Source organism: Hyposmocoma kahamanoa, unplaced genomic scaffold (assembly GCF_003589595.1).
Source record: "Hyposmocoma kahamanoa isolate Upper Pololo Valley unplaced genomic scaffold, ASM358959v1 296, whole genome shotgun sequence".
In the NCBI taxonomy this organism is placed as follows: Eukaryota; Metazoa; Arthropoda; class Insecta; order Lepidoptera; family Cosmopterigidae; genus Hyposmocoma; species Hyposmocoma kahamanoa.
Window position 1 is genome coordinate 821840 of NW_020653780.1, and position 27801 is coordinate 849640.

The following is a 27801-nucleotide window of genomic DNA, read 5'->3' on the forward strand; positions in this document are numbered from 1 at the left end:
GAGAAGAGAAGAGAAGAGAAGAGAAGAGAAGAGAAGAGAAGAGAAGAGAAGAGAGGGCAGGGCAGGGCAGGACAGGACAGGACAGGACAAGACAAGACAAGACAGTATGCACTGCGGCGGCAGCAAGACGTTCCAAATCTTTACTGCGGCGAATTCGAAACTACCACGGAATGCAGCGGTATGGTGGCGAGGTGCGACCATCGACCAGTCCAACGTTCTGGTGTAGGCAGTTTTTAGGCAGTTTTTACGTCACGGGACCATATCAACTTTTCCGCCAGATAAGATGGAACTTTGTGTTTGATAATGCTAAACAAGAGTGTTGCAAAATGCAAATCTCTTTGCGCTGTCATATTTAAAATATTTGCGTCGTTAATATACATAAGGGGTTACGTGCATGCGTGGTGGTACATTGAAGCAGAACCTCGCACACGCATTCTGCACTCGTTGAATTTGTTTCTGCGTATGCGTTAACAGGCGCGGCCCGTAAACTACGTCCGTATAGTTAAACTTAAATTAAACCAACGAGTCACATAATTTAACACGCATTTGTACCTTTTTATATTTTGTTATACAGTACCTTTAACCTATAACAACAATTTCGAACAGTTCTCAGTACATTATTTTCGAAACGAAGTTGTTCGTCCATGAGGAGATCAAGGTTGCGAGCATCACTTACTCGCTCAATGACTTCACCCCTAACCGCTCACGCAATGCGCTCCTCCTACCGCAAAATGGCGGCTATTTGGTTTCGCAAATTAGAAAAGGATTCACTTTGAATACAAGTTTTTATAAATAAAAATTATTATTCTGCTTTGCTAAATAAATACCCTCCGTACTACCAACAAAAACATCTCAATTAAAATGCAGTAATACACCGCAAATCCTGCACTTAAAAAGCACTAATAAATTTTTTGATGTCCTTGGATAAATATGATAATATTCCGATGCAGTGGTTCTAACGTTTACCATGAAATTACTCCATAAAGTATAGTTTATAAACATTTATATTCGGGGTAAACTTAAAAAACGCTACTGACTGTATGTTTTCAATAAATAAACACCGAAATCACCAGCCCAAACAATAACACACACGATTGTAGTGACGTATTTTTGAAGTTGTTTATTTTTTTTAAATGACAGACCCAGGCATTAAAAACTTCATGGTTTGCTAGAGTAGTTACCGAAATAGCAATTAATATTAGTTCTTTTACCTGTTATAACTTCGATATCCGGATAAATCGGTATAAAATCATCGCCGGCACGTCTAGGTGTGGTATGCGTCTACGGCTGCATGTATCGCGTGAGCGGCTAATATCCAGAGTAACTCGGTGATCTAAGATGTTTGCTATTTGGTTTCTTGTACCGAAAACCATATATTTTGATTTATTGCCATTTAGCACTAACGCATTTGATTCAGCCCATAGGGCTATACATTCCATCCATTATTTACAGCTATACGAGTATCACATGGCGCACATGAAATATAAATCTGTGTATCGTCAGCATAAATATGATATCTACAGTGTTTAGTATGTTTCACTACATCAGCACTATAGATAATAAAAAGGATTGAACCTCGAGGAAACCTAAAACTGAGCCCTGAGGCACCCCTCACATGACGTCACGCGACTTCGATCGAAATTTTGATCCGCTCTGGTTTGAAATTTCTACACACTGAAATCGATTTAGATATTTATTTAGAAATTCGTCTTTAGATAGCTATCAAACCACCAGACTCACTAAACTCGTAGTCGTGAAGTTTTGATAACACCAAGTTGACATTTATGCAGTCAAAGGCTCTGGAAAAAGCTAACAGTGTTAGGAAGGTCCCTTGTCCACTGTCTTGCGCAGTGAAAATATCATCAACAACATGGGCCATAGCAGTTGTTGTACTATGCTTTTTCCTAAAACCAGATTGTGCAGTAGAAAGAATTTTATTATTTTTCTAAAACGTATGTTAATTTGGTTACTACGATTTTTTCCAAAACATTTAACACGCAAGGCAATATGCTTATAGGCCGAATATCTTGTAAGGTTGGTTGGATTATTAATTTTAGGGGCATATTATTTTGCCGCCAGTTCGTTAGAAACGTATTAGTTTCAATGGATCTGTTTACTATAGCTATTACAACTGATAATATGGTGGGCTAAGATAACAGCAGCATGTCTAGTGATATACCGTGAAAACCAACTGCCTTTGATTTCAGCGAACGCATGGTCTTGAGAACCTCAATTACTTCTGCTCTCTCCAGTACGATTTTTGTAGAAACGTTCCAATTTTGCTCAAAAAATGTCAAGTCTATTAATGCAGCTTGTGTATTACCGGGTAGACTCAAAAAGAGGTCATTTATTAAATTGGGTTCGTTATAAAAATTTTGCAGGAAGCTCTTTTTTACAATTAATCTACATTTTTTAATATGTGTCCATAAGACCAGGTAATCTTTCTGATTATTTATGTAATGATCCTAATAAGCTTTTTCTCGCTATGTACCACATCATTTACAACTTTTTTAAGCTCCTTATAGCAAGTGTTTTGCGAATCTTTACTGCTTTTTCGTGCTGCAACATGAGCTTGATCTCGACGCTTCATCAGTTGTTTTACGTTATATGTAATCCACGGATGCTGGCGCTGCCTAACATGCCAAACACGGAATGATGCATGCACATCAAACAACGTCATCAACCGCTCATTAAATTGCCCCACCATATCATCAACATCACTTAAGTTGCTTATGCCCGTCCAATCTATTGCATTCAGATCCTTATCAAATTATATATAGTTAATATCTTGCAGGTTTCTGTGAATTATCTTTATTGGTGCTGGTTTCGCCTTTACAACATTTAAGAACCATGTAATAAAAAAATGGTGACTCAGCGCATGTATGTATTCAACTTGTACCACAGTATTATCCATGTCGGTACTAATGGCATCAATAAGAGTTTCACTATATTCTGTGAAATGCGTGGGTTCAGACTCATGTTGCTTCAATGTATGACACGTTAGAAAATCCAGAATCTTTTTGGTATCTCTATCTGCTTCAGATAGATCAATCAATAATACGCATCACATTAGTTTTTGTATTGTACACAAAATCACTTTGTTTTAAAATAAATATACATTTGAAGAAAAGCTTCACAAGTCTCTCTCAAGTACCGCTTAAGGCGATATAAGCCGAAGAAACCCAACACAAAAGCTCCTTGTGGAAGAATTCGTTCAGGGAAATACTGCCACCTTACTTATTTCTGCCGCCAAGCGGTAATATGAGCATTACTGACGTGTGTGTGGATTGAGTGAACGCCCTCTGTAAAATGTTTAAAATGTGTTAGTCATTTAGTAAAAGTTCTAAAACAATTGTAGAAACCAATCTTTCTATTTGTAAAAAGATAAAACACAAGAAAAAAAAAATTAATGTGTGTTCACTCAGTTCTCACGGAGGCCCTCTGTGAGTCAGATCTACAAAAGTATTAAGTTTACATATAACATTATTGTACTAGTTTTTAGTAAAAGTTTAGTTAAACTATCGTTTTTAATTACAGCTCGATTAGAGCCTTTTTCAATTTTTACAAATACATTCTTTTGCTCACTCAATCCACACGTTTTAAAAAGGAACGATTTCTTAAGAACCAAATAAGTGAATTAAATTTCGTTTATGTCTAGATTTAGTAAAAGTTACATATGAATTTGTAAAATATAAAACAAGCCACTAATGTGAAACGTTTTTCAATAACAATTATTTTTAAGTGCTCACTCAATTCTCCAATTTCTGAAAAGTAACATATTTCAATATCTTTGGATTTGTAAGTATTACAGAGATTATAGTTGGTAAAGTTTTAGTAGTAATTTACTACTAAATATCTGCCGTTTTAGATTTTGTTTGATTATTTAATTAGAAAGATATTATATCATATAATACTGAGCACCAAAATGTAATATTATGAAGAGGCTGTATTATAAATAAGTAATACCATATACATACATTTTCTTTTGAAGTCCGCGCAATTACGGGCGCCAATGCTAGTGAGCAGTTGGCTGCATGACAGTTTTCTTTAGTCTTTTTGTGAAGCTCTTTGTTAGTTAATTATTTAGAACTATAGAGCAGCGATTTGATTTTGGGTCAACACCATGCATATCGTCGGGGATAGTGCAATTACTGTAATTAGTATTGGATAATTCCGCGTATCTAAACCATGTAGCCAATTTGAGTTTTGCATGCACGTAGTTATATGATTGGGACCCGCCTTCTAACGCCAGTTGCGATGGACTAACAAAAAGCCAGAAATCGGTGAATAACAATATGCCTTTGATTTCAATACCGCGTAACTTACGCAGTTCGCGTAAATGATGTGGCAACTAAATGAACAAGATTTACGGGAATCTATTATTAGCAGTCCGTAGCCATCATAAATTAATGCTTACTTTGTAAAAATGAAAGTCGTATCAATTGTAATTACAAAGTAATAACGTTAAAATCTTCTCCTGTAAAATTTGGTTTTGTGTAGACACGCCTTTTACAAAAGCTACTTACGCGACCTTGCATTATACGACAATATTCGTAACAGTCCAAAATTTCGAGTCAAGAAATCCTAGGGTTCTTAAGTCACACGCACAACAACATACACATCATTATTAATAATTATATTTACAAAACTAAAGGCAGTATGTACATACATTCACATATCATAAAAAAAAAGTTTGAGGAAAAAAATTGGCGCGAATTTGTAGTTACAGTTCCTTAACGATTTACTTTTTATTATTTATGTTACGATTTGAGTTCTCAAGTATTGGTTAGCGGTGGCTCTATAGCCAATATTCAATAAACACCTAAATAATATAATAATGGAGTCTGCGCCCGTATTTGTTCGTATGAATTATAATGAAGTTGTTATGATGACTATAACGTAAATATACTCAATAATTAACAAGGTACCTAAATTAAGAGCTCATTTTGCCAACTTATGATCACCTTGCGTTATACATTTTCATACATATAATAAAAAACGAATATTTTCCACACAACCCGTCCGGGTATCGAACCCGGGATCTCAGAGACGGAGACATCATGTAAACACTCGATCACGGAGATTGTCAAAGAGGAAAAAATAGTGTATAGAAAATAACCATTAAGCACGTTACAATCAAATACCGTCACTAAACAAAAATCTTACCTTTTCAAAATTCGTGACAAAGCGACGTGTAACATGCAAATGTCTGTGCCAATAGTCTTCTTAGTTTCCGCTAGGTAAAGTCGTCCATATTGATGAATAACATCACACCATATTTTTTTATGATTGAGAAAAATAAATCGTGTGCCTAATGGTGATAGACACGCCTGTCGATAGCAGTTGCAGTGCCACTCAGAGCTTTAAATCGCAAAGATCTCTGTGACACTGCCACCACACACGTCACCCTTAGACATACGCCTTTGTCATAAGACATCGACAAAAAAAAAAGAAAAATGATGAGAAATTCGTGCACTTCACTTTGCCAACCCTAGTTTATTGTTCAAAAGAAATAAAAGATATTGAACTATACGATACGACGATTCAAAAACTACTTGAACCCTCGAAGTTGAACCCTTGTATAGCATACAAGTGTAACAGATAAATGTACTGGATACTCATATCAAATTTTATGACTGACCAAATTCTCTGGGCATCGCCATTTTATTGCATCCTGGAAATCTTGATGATTTCGATGAAAGTTTATGTGGACTATATCTGTTTTATATTTATTATTAATATCTATTAGATCTAGCTTGGTTAATAATGTTTGTTTATGATAATCATTCTTCTTTTTCATAATTTTGCCCTGAAGCTACTTCATAATGTCTAAGTACGCTGTTAAAATATAATTAGTATTAAGTACTAGAGGTAAAAAGCCTCTACTAACGAATACAAAGCTAATAATACCTTTTTCTTTTTTTATGATACCAAGTGACAGGACGAACATGCAGAGCGCCTGGTAGTAAGCGACATGCCTGTTCATAACAGTTGTAGTGCCACTCGAAGCTTTATATCACAACGACCTTAGGGGCACTGCCACTGCGCCCATCACCCTGAGACATAAATTGACAAGTCCCATGTGCCTGTAATTTCAGCACCCTTACCCTTCAAAACCGAAACGCAGTAATGATTACATTACAACTTAGCGGCATAAATAAGTCAGTAGTAAGATGAAAATAAATAGAAGAAATATGTGAGGTAGGAAAACAGAAAATTTTCCCTTTTTCCCCGTTGCTTATTTAACGAATGCTGATCATAGAAATATTCAAATATAAATGTGCAAAAAGAAATGTACACGAAACAAAGCTAGAGTTACATGTTATTGTTGACAAAAGCGAGTTCATTTTCTTCTTTAAAATGTATGTTTGTTTACAAACGAAACTGCTACCATACAACGTCGAACCTTGTTACCTAAAGTTATTAAATTACAAAATTCCTAAAAAATAGACGAATACACGGAAAAAGCACACATTTTAAACATTTTTCACAGAAGTATTGAAAAGCTTAGTCGTATTGAAAAGCGTTCAGTACTAATTAGATTTCCAACTAATTTATAAAACGGTCTTTCAACGGCGATAATTAAAAATTCCAAGCAAAGAATTCATTTAGAAACATTAACCTTAGAATGAAAGTGACCCAACAGAAAAAAATCTATACTTTACGGGAACACGCAAAATAAGTTTACTAATATAATAATAAATAGTGACATTGTCACATTATTTTATTTATTACTGTTTAAATACTAAAGATCTGCATTGGCCTTGGTCTTTTCCAGGATTAGTAAACATGATATATGATGAAATATTCATCTTTATAACCCGAAAAATAGCTTCTGATTATTTAATTATTTAACAACAAAAATATAATTTACAAAAACTAGTGATACAATGTTTTTTTTATTGATTTTTTTGTCATTTGGCGTAACAAGAATTAATTTTTTTTTCGTTTTCATCAACTAAATAAGACATTATGACCTTACGAAGATTGAACCGTTTTAATTGTAAATGAAAGTCTTCTGAGTAATAAAGGAAGTCACGTTTGTAAAAATTTAATGCTGATTTTTCGGAACAAAAATGGCTCAATTTTATAATCTGTCACTTATTCGCCAACAACGTCGGCGGTGCGCGGCGGCGTGTTGCCTTTGCGCGTGCAGATTTGTCAATAAATAATAAAATGCGTTGTCATACCGACACGAGAGTGGAATTTGGAATTTCAAACATAATCTCAGTACAGAGTACTAAAAAAACCGACCTCAAAAGTACGTGGAATTACGTCTATTTGCTAAGTTTTATTGAAATATCCCCTAGTTCGCCACTATACAAGACTTGACACTGGAGATAATAAAAATCGGTTCACACTGCGACACTGTTCAAAGTATATCGAGAGAAAAACGCCTTGAATTGGAGAAATAGCAAAATCAACCATTAAAGTAATTGCTCCTAAATTAAAGTTAGGCGCTATTTATAAAAATGAATCTTCATGCGTGAACAGCCACCCTTCGAGGTGGATGATTTTCTTCAAAATGAAATGGGACCACTAAGGAAGTACCCCCTTTCCAACAAAAAAGAATCATGAAAATCGGTTCACAAATACTGGAGTTATCGTGTAACATACATACAAAAAACAAAAAGAAAAAAAGAACATAGAGTCGAATTGAGAACCTCCTCCTTTTTTCAAGTCGGTTAAAAAGTAATCAAAACTGTTTGGTTAAAATTCTAAAGCAATCACTCAATAAATCGAATAAGTAACACTTTCACGTATATTTTGAAGATTTCGACATGATATCTCAACACTTTTTGCAACAATATTCATGTGAATAGCTTCGTAAAATTGTATTTGAAAAATGGTAGTCGAAAAATGAGATTATGAAGAAGAATGGTTACATAGTGACGTAGGAAAAAAACATTCGGTTCATTCAATTAAAGTTTTTGTAATCTATTAGTAAGTCGAAAATTTCAATCGCAATCGAACGAGTATCTAAATGCAATGATTTGAAGGAGGATTAAAAAAGATTTCGCTTCGAATGTCGCTGGTACACTAAGTCCGATTCAAATCCGATAAAATGCGAATATCGCTTGTACATCAAAAGATAAAATGACACTTCGGACACCTGTGACATTTCGGACCGTCATTTCTCGGATTCGTAACTGGGGGACTCTCGATCACCGTCCGACATCCGTCTGAAACAATTACTGTCAAATAAGTAATATTCGACAAAATTAAGATACTCAGAGTATCCAGTATGAAGCTTCATTCGCATCACGCGTCTTTTCATTTGGTCAAGTATTGCTTACTTTGCAGTTACAATTGTTGCGGACGGATGTCGGACGGAGATCGAGATTAGACCCCCTGATACGAAACGGACGAAGTGCGCAAACGCTCTAAGCGGTACATTTCAGTAAAATGTAATAAGTACGACAAAAATAAATACAACCACTATTTTCCTCGGAATCATATTGTCGTCGTATCACTATATTAAGCAGTATTTTTCCATTGTATTTTGCTGGAAGTATCCGAGAGTCAACTGATATTGTCGCTAGAGTAATATTTTGTTCAATATATGAGACAATTTATAGACGGTTAGTCTGGCGAGTTCATTTCAGTTCACTTCTGTGTTCTGTGTTTCAGTTCAAATTCGACTGTAAAATACAAAAATCTGCTTTTAAGATTTTTTCTCTTTTGTTAAGAGCTCTTGTCGATTTAGTAAACGCTGTTCTATCATCTGCAGAACTTTTTCTTTGACTTTCTTATACGACGCCTTCAAATAATTTAATTCAAATAATTAAATTCTTATTCTTTGGTTCGGCTTTCGCTATTGTTACTATACAATGTGTTGATTTGCATTCTCGCCATATTTACAGAGACATTCTATATCCGAAACTGATCCCAAATTACTAAAAAGTTAAATCGAAAAAAATATTTCGTAAATTCCTATTTTTTATTTAATTGCGATAAACAAATTTGATCCAAAGGTCATTGACTTGCAAACATGTTAAACAATGACTCTTAAAACAATATTACTTTAACCTTACATTGACTTTTTGTACCATGACGCGCTTACAGTAAGCTTGTTATAAAGTTAAAACGTTTGTGACTATTCATTCACTCAGTTCGTACTATGGCGCGACTTTAACATTAAAGTAATATTGCTCTTATATCAAATTTAGCAATCTTAAAATAGTTACACGCATGCAATAGAAACAATATTATTTTCGGATTTATTGTCTTAAAAATGATTTGTAATGATTAAAAGTTACTTTGAACTTATTTATTTACATACATCTCTTCAATATTTTGTTTATTTTTTATTTATTAGCACACAGTAAATAATTTTTCGTTAATTAAAAATACGCGATGTTTATGCCATCTATATGCTCCTTTGTTAAGCTAACAGTTGACACTAGACTATAGTTCCGAATTCACAACGTGACTATCAAGACTCAGGTTGTTTTGTTTGTTTTTCTTCATGAAAATGCGGAAAATTATTATTATTACATACTTTTCTTTTCTTGGCAGTTAAAATTCTCTGAATGTAAATAACATTAAGTACTTAAACATTATATTACGATAAGACGATTCGGAACATCAAAAAAGAAAGAGATGGCGTTATGTAGTTCACATAGCGTTATCCCATTCCTATTTTTAGTAAGGAATAGACAATGTTGGGAAATCATTCGTTCTTTCAATCACTTTTTCAATAATACATTGCTTGGTTAACATGGTACGAATATGAGTAATATTATAATAAGCTTACTTTAAACTTACATGGAAATAAGGTTGTTTTTGGAAAGGTTATGGTAGGCCCCGAGATCTATTTGGTGGTGGGGTACGGGTAGCGACGGCGGGAAGTATCGTATCGAGCGCGCGATTGGTAGATCAGTCGACCTTGCTTCCCGTACTGCGTCTACGTCACACTGACATCTCACATATGTATATTCTATTCTAGTCTGTCACGACATGCCACGTGGTTTGGTTAATAACAAGACAAGAGTAATCCGTCAAGTACAAGTACGTGTGAAACGTTTAGTTTACGCGGAGGATACCAGTGTCGAAGTTTCTGCTTTCAAAATTGTGGAGTCTAATGTTGAAACGAAACTCACGTGCGAATTTCTACATAGCTGTGCTACCAGCTGTGGAGCTAGGTACTTCTAACAATACTTTCATGTAACCTAAAGTTGATAAGTACGAAATCGAAGTTACAAAGCTTTTTTCAGTCTACTTTTTTAATTAATGTAAATAAATAGTAAATTATAACAATACTAGTACATAATCATAATTTAAAAAATAGGTAAATAAGCGATCGAGAAAGATTACGTACCGCTCGATGAAGCGAGTGGCGGGGTCACTGCCCTTGCGAGGTGCATACGACTTCGAGACAATTTTGCAAAACTTTACTAGATACAATTAGTCAGAATATTGAACAGAATATTTTTTTTAAATATTTTTAGATGATTTAGCATTATTTCAATTTTTAATTTCTTAAATATGGGGAGATTGCAAATCAACACACTATATTATTGCTTTTGCGGATCTAAATAACGTATTTTTTTTTTCAAACAAACCAACATTTTGGGACCTTAAAAAGGTCCCAAAATGTTGGTCAATCAGCCGTGATCATTGGACCTAATGTAAAGGGCTCGAAACGTTGATTTATTTAAATAAAAAAGGGTCCAATTCATATCTACTTTTTTTTACTTTGGTCAAATTGGTCTCCGTTGTCCATTCTCGGTCTACCACTTTTCTTTGATTAGGGTTAACTGCAACTGTTATGGACAGGAGTGTCGCTTACCGCCAGGCGCACAACATATTTTATCCCGTCACTTGGTATCAAAATAAAAGAACTTTCGTTTCGTAAGTACTACCTCAAATAGTTTTGAACCAACGATAACTTTCAACCGTTGAATTATAAAAACAGTTCAAGAAATTAAAGACAAAGATCGCCACTTTAAAACGAATTCCCTTAGGTAGGTGCGATAGAACTCGAACTTTCGATCGAAGAAACTTCTTCTCTCAAAGTTTTATGCGTGACCAGCGTATCTGCCATATTACGCTCCCATGTCTGGAAAGAAATTGTCTTACTTGTACGGAAGTTTTAGTTGAAAATGCTGTTATGAGTTGTTCTATTCCTATTTCATATTTTGTTTCGATAGTTTGAATGTGATCGTTTTCAAAAGAAGATAGTCGTCTCAGGCAGCGTTTGTCTCTTTAGATATTAGATAGTTTTGCAGCTGTTTTTATAGGCCATAAGGCGAGCGCTAAAGCATTGGTGTCTAACACCCGTTTGGGAACAATTTCGTATATAAAGGTTAATTTGCAAGGTTAATTTGAGACTAGGAAATAGGCGTGGTTGTCTAGCACATTATTGTTAGGTATTATTATTGTTGGATCCCGGCTGAATCAGTCTCAAAATGGAACAGACTTCACTTCGATGAAACTCGTTATCTTCGTAATCTTCCGTATATTGGAGCTTCTTATTATTAAGTGAACTGTATACACTTCTTTTCTGAAACGAACGCCTTATCCTAACAATCGTGATCTATTCGTATCTGACTTAGTTCCGTAATCTGACAATTCACAACTATGAAAGTACAATTCTTATAACATTCTCATATATATGCCGATACGGCGTCTCCCACACCGTACCAGCTTTATCAATACGCCGTGGACGTCGGCCGCCCGGCCAATTAGGGTCCCTAAATTTTTTACATAATTCTACTCATATTGCTCTGGCCGGCCAGACGCGTACGGCCGTCCGTAACAATTATAGTATATATTGTAAGCATAATTGAACATGACTTTTATGCATGATTATAGAAAAGCAATTAAATACTAAACAATTCTGAATTTAAGACAATCATACCAATGAACGATAAACACAACAATAACGATATAAACGTGTTTATTTTTGTGTTTATTTCTACATGATGAATCATGAATCACAAACACAATAATAAACACGTTTACTATTAGCTGTCATTTTGGTAATACCGACTGAACGCAATCTAGTTCGTTGAAATTTTACTGTTATTATTAGTTTTCATATCCCCACGTACTCTTTCAAAATCAGCTGCGGTTTTTTGCGGTTTCTAAAGATATGAAAGAAATCGTAACAAATGTCCTACCACAGAAAAACAACCTTAACAGTGCAACGCGATAAGATAATATATGTGCGGTTGCATTTATCATATTTATCAATATTAGTCACCCTGCACCATTACTATATAATGCTCTGACACATTAATTTCATAAATTTATGAAAACAAGCAGTCGTTTGTTACTGAACACAGTTTTCCAACTCCCTTGAAAATGAGTACTTTCAAATGTTTGAGACGAGAACTAATAATTACCTACATTGAAGGTGGAAGAAATGAATCAGCTCTAGAACATTTTTACGAGATTGTTATGAACTTTCGGAGGACAATTTACGTTTGATAATTAGTGATTTAAAAAAAATTGCTGACACAGTCGATGGAGCCAAGCATCACGAAAGAATGAAGCCTTTTTGAGGGTTAACAGTGATTGATTGGATCAAGAGTTTTCCGTTACTTCGTCAACGACAATCGATTCCATTCCATCTACTTCAACTGGAAAACGAGGAAGACCATGTATGTCTTATGAAAATTCTTCAGAATCTAGTAAGAAGCGCAAAAATACTACACTACTTAATGAATACAGATTCGAACACGTCTACGGTACTTATATTCAAAGGCTGCGATCAAAATCGTGAAGGCATTGAGGTCTGCAGATGCAGAGAAAAAATATCAGTGCTAAAATTGATGGACGACTCTGATACCATCCAAACGCTGAGTGATCAAGAAGCATTAAGTGTATTTATTAAATTGGATTTGACCAGGGTTCAATATTTATATTTGAAGAATATTATGGATGAACGGAACTGTTTCTTACTACCACCATATTACAAAGTACAAAAACTAAACAGAACTGTTACTCACCTGCATCAACTATTGAAATTACAAACACATGTGCAAAAGTGTTATTCCTACAGGATTTATTAGATCATACAACGGCGAGAATATTGATGATAGATTCCGTGTACGGACAACGGCACATTAGACTACACATTTTTGTTCGAAAATCGCCTCCAGTGCAACGGAACAAGATACGTCAATGTGTAGCTTGATGTGCTGGCGTGTTTGAAACAGTTAGTTTCAAACTGTCTGAATCCGTGAGATTCTGTCACCCTATTTTAATTGAGTTTTCGATAGAAACTCCTGAGAAAACTACAGCTGTTGTTAACGATATTCAAAATCAAATTGATTCTTTGAGTCCATCGTTGATTGTTAAGGAAGGTAATGGCGTTCGAGTTAAACATTAACTTTTTTTGACCATGATAGACGGCAAAGTAGCCCAGGTATTAACCGACAATCCTTCAAGTTCAACATGTAATATTTGTGGTGCTAGTCCACGTCTGATGAACAATTTACAAAATGTAACTGATAGACCCGAAATTGAAAATTCTTTGCGTTATGGATTATCAACACTTCATACCTGGATTTGCTGTAGGGAGATGATTTTGCATATTTCTTGCAACCTTTCGTTTCAAAAATGATCAGCTACAAGTGACGAAAATAAACGAATGAAACAAGAGAAGAAAACTGTGGTGCAAAGACGCTTTCGAGAAGAGCTTGGATTAATATTTGATGAAGCACGGCAAGGAGGTGGTAATACCAATGACGGTAACACTGCGAGAAGGTTTTTTTTATAATGCAGTTTGTTCAGCTGAAATAACAGGAGTCGATGAAATTTTGATAAAGCAACTCTATGTAATCCTTCAAGCTTTGAAATAGAAAAAGAAACCATTTATTGTAACGCCACATTATAAAAAAAAACACTAAAACAAAGACTAATATAGCTAAAACAGAAATAACACGAAAAGCGGCGTAAAAAACATTTAAACAACAAATTACATAATACTATACTGACATGTGTGCGACTGTGGCGTGTACAAGAGGGTCCCATTCAGCTAAAGTCACAACCAAGGCTAGGTTTTGACGCTGGTTTTCAAAGGGTCCTAGCCGAGTGAGTGAGAGTGACGGACGTATGCGCCCGGAAACAGAAAATAAAATAAACTACGTAAATACTTATGTCATGAGTATAGTATAGTGTTATTGCAGTATGTACTCTTATATCGAATAAATACTTACATAATCTTTGCAATATATGTATACATACAGTTATAAGTTTGTGTAGTGTGAAAAATCAATAAAATATTTAATACACATTTAAAGTACATTACTCCTAATATATTAAACAAGATTACCTATTTTTCGTAAAGTAAAAGTTCTTTGACTTCAACATTTTTTTTTTTTAAATCTTTATTTAAGCAGGATTTTTTCTTGATTAGAAAATGTCACCCCCATCATGACAGGCTCCTTATACATTATCTACGTCTTCGCTTAATTCCGACATCGACTAATCTATACAACAATTTTGCTTCCTTTGATCTAGGGGAAGATAAGAGAATGTTACATACATCCAAATCTGCCAAATTACAATCCAAACTATAAGAGACATCCCTTCTTTCGGCTCCGTTCCGTACACACTCCGTCAAGACATGGTATACATCCTCCACTATGTCACATTCAGTGCAATTGGGGGATTGGACCTTTCTCATTAAGTATGAGAAGCTGTTTAGAGGCACGTGTCCGGATCGGACCCGAAATGCTGTGATTAAATTTGCTCTGCACATATCGGCACCGTCAAACCATAGAGTCCGAAAGAGGCAAGGCTGCAACGTTTTATACCAAATGCCTTTACTACGCGACCGCTCATCAAAATACTCTTTCCAGATGTGACTTGAGTGGCAAAAGAACAGTGTTCTTTTGCCACTGTCAAATAATCCGAGTGATATGGTACTATAATCGAGGGCTGTAGCTCAGATGCATTGCGAGAGGTATTTCTATAAACTCAAACTATAATAATCTTCAATTTTATACTTTATTTCACTTTTTTACATAATTTTGGCGTAGGGTTACGAAACAATGATCTTAATATGATATGTCAAGATCCTTCCTTATTTTCTTAGCGTTCCAAATACAAACTATAAACACTACCTATGTTCAGCCAGCAATCTTACTCAAAGAGTACAGCCTAGTCTACAGTACACATCTCAAATTCTTCGCGTCTAACGAGGCTTCCTTCGCTTGACGGTCCACCTGTTCGTTGCCGGCAATGCCATATGTGATGATATCCATTGTAAAGATTTTCAACATTAAACAACTATTGTTCTTACACAGTTACTATTTCGAATACTGCTATGTTTGTGAATTAACATGTTTAAATGTTTATGATTATTAAGTTAAATAAAAATATACAATTAAAATAACGCGTGACTGTTAGAAATATAATTTCATTATCATATTTTATTAGAAGTAATTCAATTGACTCTAAAAAAATAAAAGCTATAGGAGCGCCCTCGCAAGATCCGCCATATTTGATATTAGTAATAAGATGTTGTGAACTTGTGATCAAGAAGGAAATATTAACGTAGATGTTTTTATTGTGCTTTGAAGTGTAATTTCCTAATTTATTAACAAAACAACGAGTCATAACCTGTTTTGTTGATGAATCTGTTAGCTGCACGGGCGCCGAACGAATTACGGGAGAAGCGCGTGGAGGGGTCCCTAGCTAACACAATATAACAAGACGCGACCACAAATTAGAAAGATATATGTAGTAGGACGCGCTTTGTCATCTGGCATAATGGTAGATTCATTTAGAAAAATTTCGGGAATATGCTTTGGAAACTGCAAGAATATGCGTCAATAAATATGATTGGTATTATATGCCATCTTCGGTATACAAAATATTAATTCACGGAGAAGGTATTATTAATCATTTTGCAGTGTTACCTATTGGACAACTTTCAGAAGACGCTCAAGAATCTCGTAATAAAGACTAACAAAAATTTAGATTACACCACGCAAGAAAGTGGTCTAGATCTGCAACAAATGAAGATGTATTTCACGCGTTACTTTGTACTACTAACCCATTTATAACCAGTAACCGAAAACCTTATGTTATAAATCGACAGAAGCTTGACGCGGAGACGCCGACCATCTATTACAAGTTGCCCAACTCATCACTGATTCTGAAAAAGATATTATATTACAGTAATAATAGGCCATGATAGAAGAGAGAGAGGCAGAAATCTGAAACAGATATCCAAATAATAACAAATATGCTTTCATGTTTCGTTCTTGTCTCGTATTTTTATTTTTTTATTTTATACAATTTTAAGTAAAATTTATAATTACATTTAATTTATTTTATGACTAAAGAATTACCGTAACAAGGCATTTCAATTTTTTTTTAATAAATATTGGGTAGTATTTACCAGAAAGAGATTTATGATTTTGCACATTTTTTGTTTGTCAATTACGGGTAGTTAAATAAAAATGTATACGCGTTTAAAAGCGTCGTAATTCCCAGTATGTATAATAAAAAACTGAAAGATGTATGTCAAAAACCAAAACAGTTACAGATTTTTGGTCCGTAGCTGACCTAAATTTCCCATAGTGCGCTGCCGCGACAGGGTCGCTGCGCTCGCACGGATGTGCAGCTTTGTTATATACTAACCTAACCTAAACACACAGGAAGAAGTCGAACCAACTAACAAATGCAAACAAATTCGGTTAATTCACCATTGTACACCACTGGAAGTATATTTATAAATCATTGTACTCAGTGAATGTTACATCTGGGGGCCGACCATAACCTTTCAAAAAACAATCTTATTTAAATGTAAGCTTATAATAATATTACTCATATTCGTACCATGACAAACCTATCAACCAAGTAATGTATTATGCTAAAGTGACTGAAAGATCGAATGATTTCCCAATATTGTCTATTCTTTACTAAAAATAGGAAAAAAATAATGCTATGTAAACTGTACAATGCCATCTCTTTCTTTTTTGATGTTCCGAATCATCCTATCGTAATAAAATGTTATGTACATTCAGAGAATTTTAACTGCCAAAAAAAGAAAAGTACTATGAAATCTGTTAAAATTACGTTGTTTTCAATTATTTTTCCGCATTTTCATGAAGAAAAATAAATAAAACAAGCTGAGTCTTGATTGTCACGTAGTAAATTCGGAATTATAGTCTAGTGTCAACTGTTAGTGTCGCCAAGGAGCATATGGATGTCGTTGTCATAATTTTACGAAATAAACGTCGCGTATTTTTATTTACCGAGAAACTATTTCCCATATACTATTAAATAAAAAAAATAACATGATATTGAAGAGATAATAATAATGTAAATAAATAAGTTCAAGGTAACTTTTAAATGCAAATGAACATTTCGACAATAAATTCGAAAATAATATTGTTTCCATTGCATGTAACTACCGTGTAACTATTTTAAAATTGCTAAATTTAACATAAGAACAATAACTATTACTTTAATGCTAAAGTTACGTCATAGTACGAACTGAGTGAATAAATAGTCACAAAGCTGCCAATAAAACATCATAGTTCTTACGTTATAAGTTTACTTTAAGCGCGTCATGGTACAAAAGTCAATGTAAGGTTAAAGTAATATTGTTTTAAGAGGTTGTGGTAGGCAAACTGTTTATATAAAATGAACATTATGCCATCGGTATATTAGATTGAAAGTTATTGTATCAATCGTCTATTATACCCAGTGACCTTTATATCATGCAAGAATGTGTCAAATGTCTGTATAAGTACAATAAATTAATTATCCCCGTCGAGCGTTATATGAACTAAAAATATGTTATTTGTTGTTATATATTACAAACCGCACCCGACAAGGCCCATGTGCCTGTAATTCACCAGCACCTTTACACTTCAAAACCGGAAGGTCGTAATGCTCCTATTACTGCTTGGCGGCAGAAATAGGTAAGGTGCAGTGGCCTGGAAGAATTCTTTCACAAGAAGGTCTACTGCTATTAAGACTATCTAACGCTTCAGTTCTATAACGAATGGCACGCACGACAACACACGCTATGCAACGCGAGAATATGCGAATGTGTGCGTACAAACCGCGCATATGGAGTTACACTACTTGTCTTATTATACTATGCTACGACCTTAGGCATTAGTTTGTAGATCGTTTTTACAAAATGTCATAAAGTTTGGCTATTTAGTATACAAAATTGGATCAAACTTCCTTTATATGGAACGCGTTTACATGAAGCTACCCTCATAAAGTTCCGTTAATTCATAGCATAACAATATTATGCGAACCAAGGGCCGGTACAAGCAGCAGTGTATTGCTTACATTCCACTTTGTAATTGGAATACTTTATTAAACTATTGTTAAAAAAAAAACAATAAATTAACTAAAAAATCGTACGGTTGGACTTACCTCTGAATTTATTCGGAATTTAACTCGAAATCTAACTTGAAATTTACCATGAGCATTTCGGTGAAGCAAAATATCGTGATAAAACTTTTTTTTAATAATATCAAATGACGGGACGAACAAGTCGTGCGCCTGATGGTAGGCTACACGCCAGTCCATAATAGTTGCAGTGCCACTCAGAGCTTTAGATCTGAGGGACATAATGTTGTTGACATTAATGTCACGAATTGCATACCTAGCTTTATACTTTGAGCCGTTGTAATCGTAAGTGGCATAGAGATTAATTTAAATCTTAAGCATAAAATTGGGGGTGTTGGTAACACATGGTATGAGCTCCTTGAGTTTAATAGCACGCTGTTGAAACATTGGTGGGTACACTTATACGTTAACACAAATGTTAAACCGCATATGTGCTGAAATTACAGCTTCATGTACATATTATGTATATATAACTTTATCATCATTTTACAGTGTAGGTTTCTGTTTAAATTTATGCGTCGGTTCTGCATAATATATAACATACTGTTGAATATTTAATTTTTTCAATATTCCATTAATTTTAATATTATTTTTATGATACTAAGTGACGGGACGAAAAAGTCATGCGCCTGGCGTTAAGCGACACACCTGTCCATAACAGTTGCAGTGCAACTGAGAGCTTTTAATCGCAAAGATCTGAGGTGCACTGTCACTGTACCCATCACGCTGAAACAAAATGTGAAAGTCACATGTGCCTATAACTTCACCAGCACCCCTACCCTTCAAAACCGAAACGCAGTAATGTTCTTATTACTGTTTGGCGACAGAAATTGGTAAGATGGCAGTATTTTCCTGGACTAACTCTTTCACAAGAAGCTCCACTTCTACTAAAATAAAATATTATGAGGCCAGTAAATGAGCTTCGAATACAGGCACTAACAGCAGTAGAGCTCCTTGTGAAAGCGTTCGTCCTGGGGAGTACTGACACCTTACCTATTTCTGCCGCTAAGCAGTAATGTGACCGTTACTGCGTTCCGGTTTCGAAGAGTAAGAGTGCTGGTGAAATTACAGGCACATGGGACTTGTCACCTTATGTCTCAGGGTGTCGGGCAAAATGGCAGTTTCCCTCAGATTTTTGCAATTTAAATTTCTAAGTGGCACTGTAACTGTCATGGACAGGCGTGTAGCTTACCATCAGGTGCACGACTTGTTCGTCCCGTCACTTGAAGTTATAAAAAATAAAGGCAGATAAAAAATTCAGCCATCATATCGAGATTGCCGGGAAAGGTACTAGTTCTTGACGGAGCACATGAATGGTGACCTTACTATACCACTTAACTGCCAACTCTTCGATATGTGGATCTTGTCCATTCTAACCTACGATGAGTACACATTGTCGCTGACCGGGTTCCAGAAATCCAAACTCAAGATCTGCCAGCGATGGAACGCAGTATTCTGGGCTTTAAACGCATTGACCGAGTGCTCAATACAATGCTACATTGCTAATGTGGGGAGCAAAACAGCCAGACTTAAACGAGATTAGACGGGCGACATAGGCTGGATGTTACCCGAGAATGTCGTCGCTCCTTAGGTGCCCGAGGATGGAAGGATCTTGATTGGTTTGAGAAGGAATGGTAGAAAATTGCCAACGACGGAGCAGTGCAGAACTTTGAGAGATTTTTTTTTTATAATAACAAGTGACGGGAGGATCAAGACGTGCGCCTGGTGGTAAGCGACAGTCCTATCTATAACTGCGATTTAAGGCACAGAGTAGTAACTCAGAGTTTTAAATCGCAAAGATTTTAGGGGCACTTAAAATTAAATTGTACAGTGTCGACGAGTTTCTTTTGAAACAATTTTAATTTTATTTTATTCGACAAGCAGTAGTTATACTACTTTTTTTATATTCATTATTATTATTATAATTTTATTACTGACGATCATAGTTATCCCTTGACATTGTATTTCCAATTGTAATATTGTGACATTGATAACATGAAATAAACGATTCTATTCTTTTCTATTCTATAAACTACACACAAATTTATTGTTGTGCTAAACGGGGACAGTAAATCCCTTGCTACTGGACTTTGACCATTAATATCTTTGAGGTCAACCGAGATAACGACAAGCTAATTTCATGTTCAGTTTCGGCACGTTGATCGAAGCAATGAAAAATTGAATTAATTTTGAACCATTATATATATTATTCAATTAAATGTGCCCAAAATTTATGTTCATTGTCGTATCCGTCATACAAATGAAATACCACAGGCAAATTCAGGACGCAACTATATGCAAATTCCAACCTGTATATCACGCTATACATCGCCGAGCAACTCTAACTTATGATCTGCCAAAATAAGTCATTTATCTTTGTCATTTTTGCTTTGTTTTTATTTCTTGTGCTTGTACATTTTTAAGTGTCTGTCACTCATCTATACCAACACTCATTCATGCCAATTATTTATTCATACCAATGAATCATAATTTGACCAAAATATAGGTATACAAAGAAATGTCATTGTCAAAGTGTGAACTCAGGTGTGTTAAACCTTCTACTGTTAACTGGAATTGAAAAAGAAAGTTCTCATTTTCTATCATTTTCATTGTATTACTTAATATTAACAATACAAAACTTTAACAACTTTAACAACAGACAATAATTTAAAAAACTACAGAGACAAGAAAACATTCGAGTTCGAGAAACGAACGAAGCACGAATGACACGATAAAATGGCGGAACAAAAAATGTTTTTGAATCCAATAGTGTTACCAATTTCACTTAAGTAAAAATATATATATTGCAAAATATAAATTCTTCTATATATAAATATAATTTCGTGGTGGAGATATTGGCACTTTTTTATTAACTCTACTTTGGATTTTATGCTATTATTGCCAGGGTTAGCTCCAGATAGTTTTTATTTTTCGGGTATTCTGAATAATTTTTCAAAAAATGACGAGATGACGAGAACGAAAAGAACAAGAATAAGAAAAAAACATTATTTTAAAAAAAACTGGAATAATTTGGAAATCCACTTTATAACATTTAAATTTAGAATTTATAACTCTTAACGAGTGGAGAGCGTAGCAACGCTAACAATTTCTTTTCAACAAGCACATTAGGGAATCAAGTGTTTTATATTCGAATTTTAAATTTTTTTTCCTGAAATTGTTTTGTTCTCGTAAAGACGATCTACGGTTGAAATATTATTTGGCGAAATAAAAGATGAAACAAAACAACATCGCAAACTCAATTTCAGAGTTCCATAGATATAGAAGTTCCGAAGTTTGATATTAGATTTTCGCCCACTACTTTGTTATTTCGTACCCATCGAAAACCTAAATATTTTTCGGGACAGAAAAGAATCTTCAAACACTTTAGCTGGTATAATGTAGTAAGGAAAAAGATTTTCTATCATGAATATTTGACAAGAATATTTCACAGTACGAAATTTTTTTTTGATAAACATGGATATGTTTATTCTTATTTTTTTAAATCTAAATCATATACACACATCAAAAGTGTCTAGGGATCACGCACTTTTTGCCAATTACTTTTTTTTTACAATCACAATTTTTTTCCAAAAAAAAATTTTAACATCATTGTTTTTTTTTTGGTCAATTTCATAATTTAAAAACTAAGAAAGTACTTAAGTAAATAAATAATTTCATAAATGTTTATAGATATTTTTCTTTAACTTTAATAGGTTATCAAATATTTTTTAAAATACCTTGATCCTTACACACTTTTGATGTGTATTACATATTATTTATTTTTCGAATAAATCAACATCTCGGGTTGTTTACGTCACCCGTAATCTTGGGACCTACATAAGTAAATTTGAGAAAACTGAAAAATTGTACCGTTGTGCCCGAATAACTATTGGAGTGAAGATCTCTACGCGTCCACGGATAGCGTAGTCAGAGTGGCAACATATTCAAAATCAATATAGTCTTAAAATTAAAATATCAACACAATAGGTGGAAGAAGCGGGTATGATATCCTGTCTGCCCCAGCCTTTTATCTTTCATCTCACTTTTTCTTTAATTTCATAGTTTTTTTACGGTGCCAAGTGACGTGATGAAATAGTCGAGCGCCTGATGACAAGCGAGACAATAACAATAATGCACACACAAATAGCCCCGCACTGGGGAAACCCTGAATCGCGAATGCCATGGACACACACATAGACAACCACAAATTACATCCAAACACACGAGAGAAACAAGTGTAAGCCACAGAAATATTTCTCCCGGCCCGGGAATCAAACCCATGACCTTTGCATGGCATTCCAGCATGTAACCGTTCATAGCAAGTCCATAGCTACTCCGAGCTTTAAATTGCACAGATTGGGGCACTGCGACTGCGCTCGTCATCCTGAGACAAGTCCAATGTGCTTATAATTTCACCAGCACCTTTACCCTTAAAAACCGGAACGTAGTAATGCTCACATTACCGCTTGATAGAAATAGATATGGTGGCAGTACCTTCCTGGACAGAGGCAGCGTCAAGGCTCCGGCGTCACAAAACCGACGCAATGCATCCTGTGGCATCGCTCTTACGTGCGTGACACTCCGCGTATATCATCAAAAGTTGTAGGTCTTCACGAAGCTCAGACTGTATGACGTCGCCTACCATTTCTTATTGTGGAGAAAGTTTAACGCCGTGTTTATTTTTATGAAACTTAAGCTATAGCTCATTACAAGTGATTCTTTAAAATATGCTACACTCATTCATGCAAATGCAGTGCAATCTGAACTACGTTTTTACCTAATAATTAAATATGTAATACTGTAATACTATAAGTATAATGGATACCTGACTTTTCTATTCCTAAGAGCTCTACAACCCATCCATATATTTGCATCCGGATGTTTCGGGCCAAATAAGTATAAAACGTTTATAAATATATACCGTTCTAAAATATACACTGAAAAGGCATTAAAATTATATTACCATAAAGCGCCTGATAACAGAATAGCTCAAGAATTGGTTTTTCCCCAAGATCCTTTTTCCCGCACTAAACTACCATATCACTAACGCAACATTGACTGCGAAATTTATTACATATAACTAAGTTCATAGTATCTTAAAAACGCGTGTGAAGGAGCGTGAAAAGAAAATAAATCCATTTAAGGCGTACACAGGCCTTGTTTATATGCTCCTGCCTCTGCTCAATGGACCATGAACGTGGATTACCGAAACAAAACTAAAAATGATGACACAGTAGAGTTGTCTTTTTATTTTATCATAATCTTCGGTATGGGCAAAAAAGTTATGGAATATTTTCAATTTTTATGTAATGAATTTATTACACGTGCTATCTCTCATCATACTAAAATACAAATACAATAGTTTTTTATATATGTTTTACGACGTAACGTGTTTATACACATACATTTAACTGCCTCCGTAGTCGAACGGATACCATGCTGGACTGCCACGCTTCTTTCTTTCATTCTTCTTTCTTTTCTTCGATTCCTGAGCCGGGAGAAATAGTTGTATGGCCTACAATTATTTCTCTCGTGAGTTTGGGTGTAATTTGTGGTTGTCTATGTGTGTGTCCATGGCACCCGCGACACAGGGTTTCCCTAGTGCGGGGCTATGTTGAGTGTGAGCGTTATTTGTTAAAAAAAAGAAATTAAAAAAAAATACATCGCACACATTTTTGTGGAAAAGTTCAAAGTGGCGAAGCTACCAGAAACACGTTCTGATACGTCAAGAAATGACACACCACCACAAGGACACCAACAAGACTCTCCAGGCTACATTACAATCTAAAGGACATGCTTGACAGGTGCCAACAGCGCGTGACATGTTTATATTTATTACGGAACCTGCATTACGACTTCTCTATATTTCACGACGAAAACGGGCGATAAAAAAATATTTCAGAGTAGTACTTTATGTCATGTGGAAATATTATAAACATTTTCACTTGTCTTTTTTTACGATATCAAGTGGCGGGATGAACAAGTCATACGCCTGGGTGATATAATTGATGTTACATTGCTCGTTTTAACGCAGTGCTGACCCGCGCCACGCAGCGGCATGTAAATCAACCCTATAGTGACAACCCTGTAAATAACAGTTGCAACGCCTCTCAGAGTTTTAAATCACAAAAATCTGAGGGCACTGCACTGCACCCGTCACCATGAGACATAAGTTAACAAGTCCAATGTGCCAGTTCCATGTGCAAGAAATGAAGAGATCCGAATAAAAAAGAAAGTCACCGACAGAGCTCAAAGGATTAGCATGTTGGATGGCAGTGGCCAGGGCACATAGCTAGTAGAACTGATGGTTGTTGGGGCAGAAAAGTTCTCGAATGGAGACCACGAACCGGAAGGCGTTCAGGCGGCGTGTAACCGATGGATGCACGTCGCGTCCGATCGGCTAGTCTGGAAATCTTTGGGAGAGGCCTATGTTCAGCAGTGGACGTCTTCCGGCTGATGATGTGATGATGTGCCAGTAATTTTAATTTACACTTTTTTTTATCCCGTAATTACCCTTACCCTTCAAATCGGAACGCAGCAAAATGCTCACATTACAGCTTGGCATGACAGTACTTTCCTCATCTCTTTCACAAAGAGCTCTACTACTAGTAACATAATACTAAAACATTTTGTGTCCCATCTTTATACGCGTGCCGAATTGCACGCCTAATTCAAAGAGAGCCCACGTGATGGAACAAAAAATCAGCGAATATGATGCGTAGCTAGAAACATTTTGAAGGAAAAATTAAATTGCTTCTTTCCGGAGAATAAACGTGCTGAGATTCTCATAAATTTGAATGAAAAAAAAGGCTCAGTAACAATGAAACCTTACATCTAACCTACCTTTATTTATACAAAATCGGTAATATGATCTTGAAAGTTTTCCTACCATTCCACCCCGAGCTGATGTCACGACGGTTGGTTGGACGTTGTGATTGTGAAATTGAGCTTTATTAAATGGACAATTATTCGATGACCGCTTTCTTAAATGAACGCCTCCTACTAGTGAGGTGTTCATCCATTTAGACATGATCGACTTTCTCTCATTGCATAACACGATTCAAAGTCAAACGTCATCAAACAACTCGAGTAAACTATAATAGTTTGTTTTAGTAACTCGTAAAAACTCAACAAGTGTCGTCATTGAGCGATATAACATTTATTCTCTTTACGAATTCAACGCGAATAAATAGAGAACCTTTATATGTAACGTATGCCTGTAAGTAGGAATGTCTAAGAACTAGCTCTGTACGCTTTGAGGCATTATACAAAATACTTACTGACTACATACAGGGTGGTTGTTATTTTTTTATGATACTATAACAGTTACAGTGTCAATTAGAGCTTTAAATCGCTAAGAACTGGAGGGGAGTGCCACAGCGCCCGTCAACTGAGATATAAATTGATAGTCCCATGTGCCTTTGATTTCACCAGCACCCTTCAAAACCGGAATACAGTAATACTTACATTACTGCTTGCGGCAAGGTAAGGTGCCACTACTTCCCTTGACGAACTCTTTCATAAGGAGCTCTACTGCTACTACTAAACAGTTAATTATAAGTTACTAGAAATACAATATAATAAGTTTTATCATGCAAGCATGCAAGGTATATAAAGTCTTATCAAAATGATTTGGTGTCATGATTTTGTCACAACTGTGATTTTGACAATTTCTTACTACAGTTTATTTAAAAAAAGGTTACAACATAAAATTTAAGGTGTCCATAATGCCAGTATTTATTTTAGGATTCACAATATTTTTTTAATACAAAGTTTTAATGTGATTTTTAAAAAAAACACTTTTACTGAGTTATAAACAATTGGTCGAAATCACGACCCCGCAGCCATCCTGTTTAGTGTTAAGTATAATTTTATGTTGACCTTTATTTAGGTACGACATACTTGACGTTCTGATTCTTTAAAAACTTTAACAGAAAGATGAAAAAATATATAAATAAACCAATAGGTTAAAAGTTTTTATTAAAGTATGTATTCTATTATAACATTTTATTTGTTGTTAATGAAAAGGACTATTATTTCAAATTCAGAAAGAAATGCGGGCTTAGTGACATAAAAACATTTCAGTACATAATCACTATCAGATCTTCTTATATAAGTTAACTTAAGACTACAAAAGTATTTCAAATTCAATTTTTTTATTGCGTATCATATCATAGCATATAAAATATTGTTATGAACCAAACATGAAACCTGTAAGGGCGCTGCGATCTTAATCTTAAAAATAAAATTTATAAAAATATGCATATTGAATTAAAAATTAAATTGAATTACAAAATAATTATTTATAATAAAATAAAGCAAATTGAACATATTAAATAAATTATAAAATTAAAATTAAATTGAACTAGGCATATTATTATGAAAATTGAAGAAGAAATAAGACTCTAAAAATAGACTAATCAATTAATCTATCTTATAGAGTAAGATAGATTAATTGATTAGTCTATACATATATATAATACTAGATGCCGCGCGATGCGCCGGGCCGCTAAAGCGGCCCGCGAGGGCTTTCTTTATATCTGGTGACAAATTGGGAGTTGAACTTTATATTTCAGTAGACGATCCTCTTTGGTTGAATTTGGGTGGGAAGGAGCAGGATTAGATAGATAGATAAAATCTTTATTCGGTTACTGACTGATCCAGTTTAGTTACATGTAGGGGTAGTTGGTATAATCGCGTCAAGTCGTATCTTTAAATATCTTAGAACAATCCACTCGTATATCATTGACAGCTGCGAAGATTCAGAAAAGTCAATTGTTTATGGCAGCCATTTTGAATTTGCCATATTGGAAAATTTTTGATCCCAGTAGAACCTGACCAGGGTCCTTGACATATTTTGTTTGAAAGTCATACACCCATCTCTGACACGTTGACTGTGCCGTTTATCACGGAAACCAGGTCGACTTGGATGTTGCATGTTGCGCTGGGCCGCTAAAGCGGCCCGCGGGGGCTTTCTTTGGGTGTCGTGTGAATCCTCTTTGGTTGAGTTTGGATGGGAGGAAGCAGGGTTGTCGACTGCTCCAGTGAAGTTACATGTAGGGGTAGTTGGTACGATCGCGTCAAGTTGTATCCTTAAATATCTCAGAACAAACCAGTCGTATATCATTGACAACTGCGAAGATTCAGAATAGTCAATTTCGTATGGCGGCCATCTTAAATTCGTCATATCAGAACACTTTCGATTCTGGTAGAACCTGACTAAGATTCTTGACAACTTTTATTTGAGAGCCATGTGCCCATCTACGATACTTGAGCGAACGGCCTCTGTCCCACCTGATGTGGAGCACTATTCCAAGATATCCGGATTTTCTCGTACTCACTGAACCCTTCCGGCCACTATTCCTGTAAATCATTTTAAACTATCGCTGTTCCTTCTGGGAGAACTATTACCTAAATATCTACATCAGTCAGTAGTAATCGAGCTACACACGTATAGTATGTTGC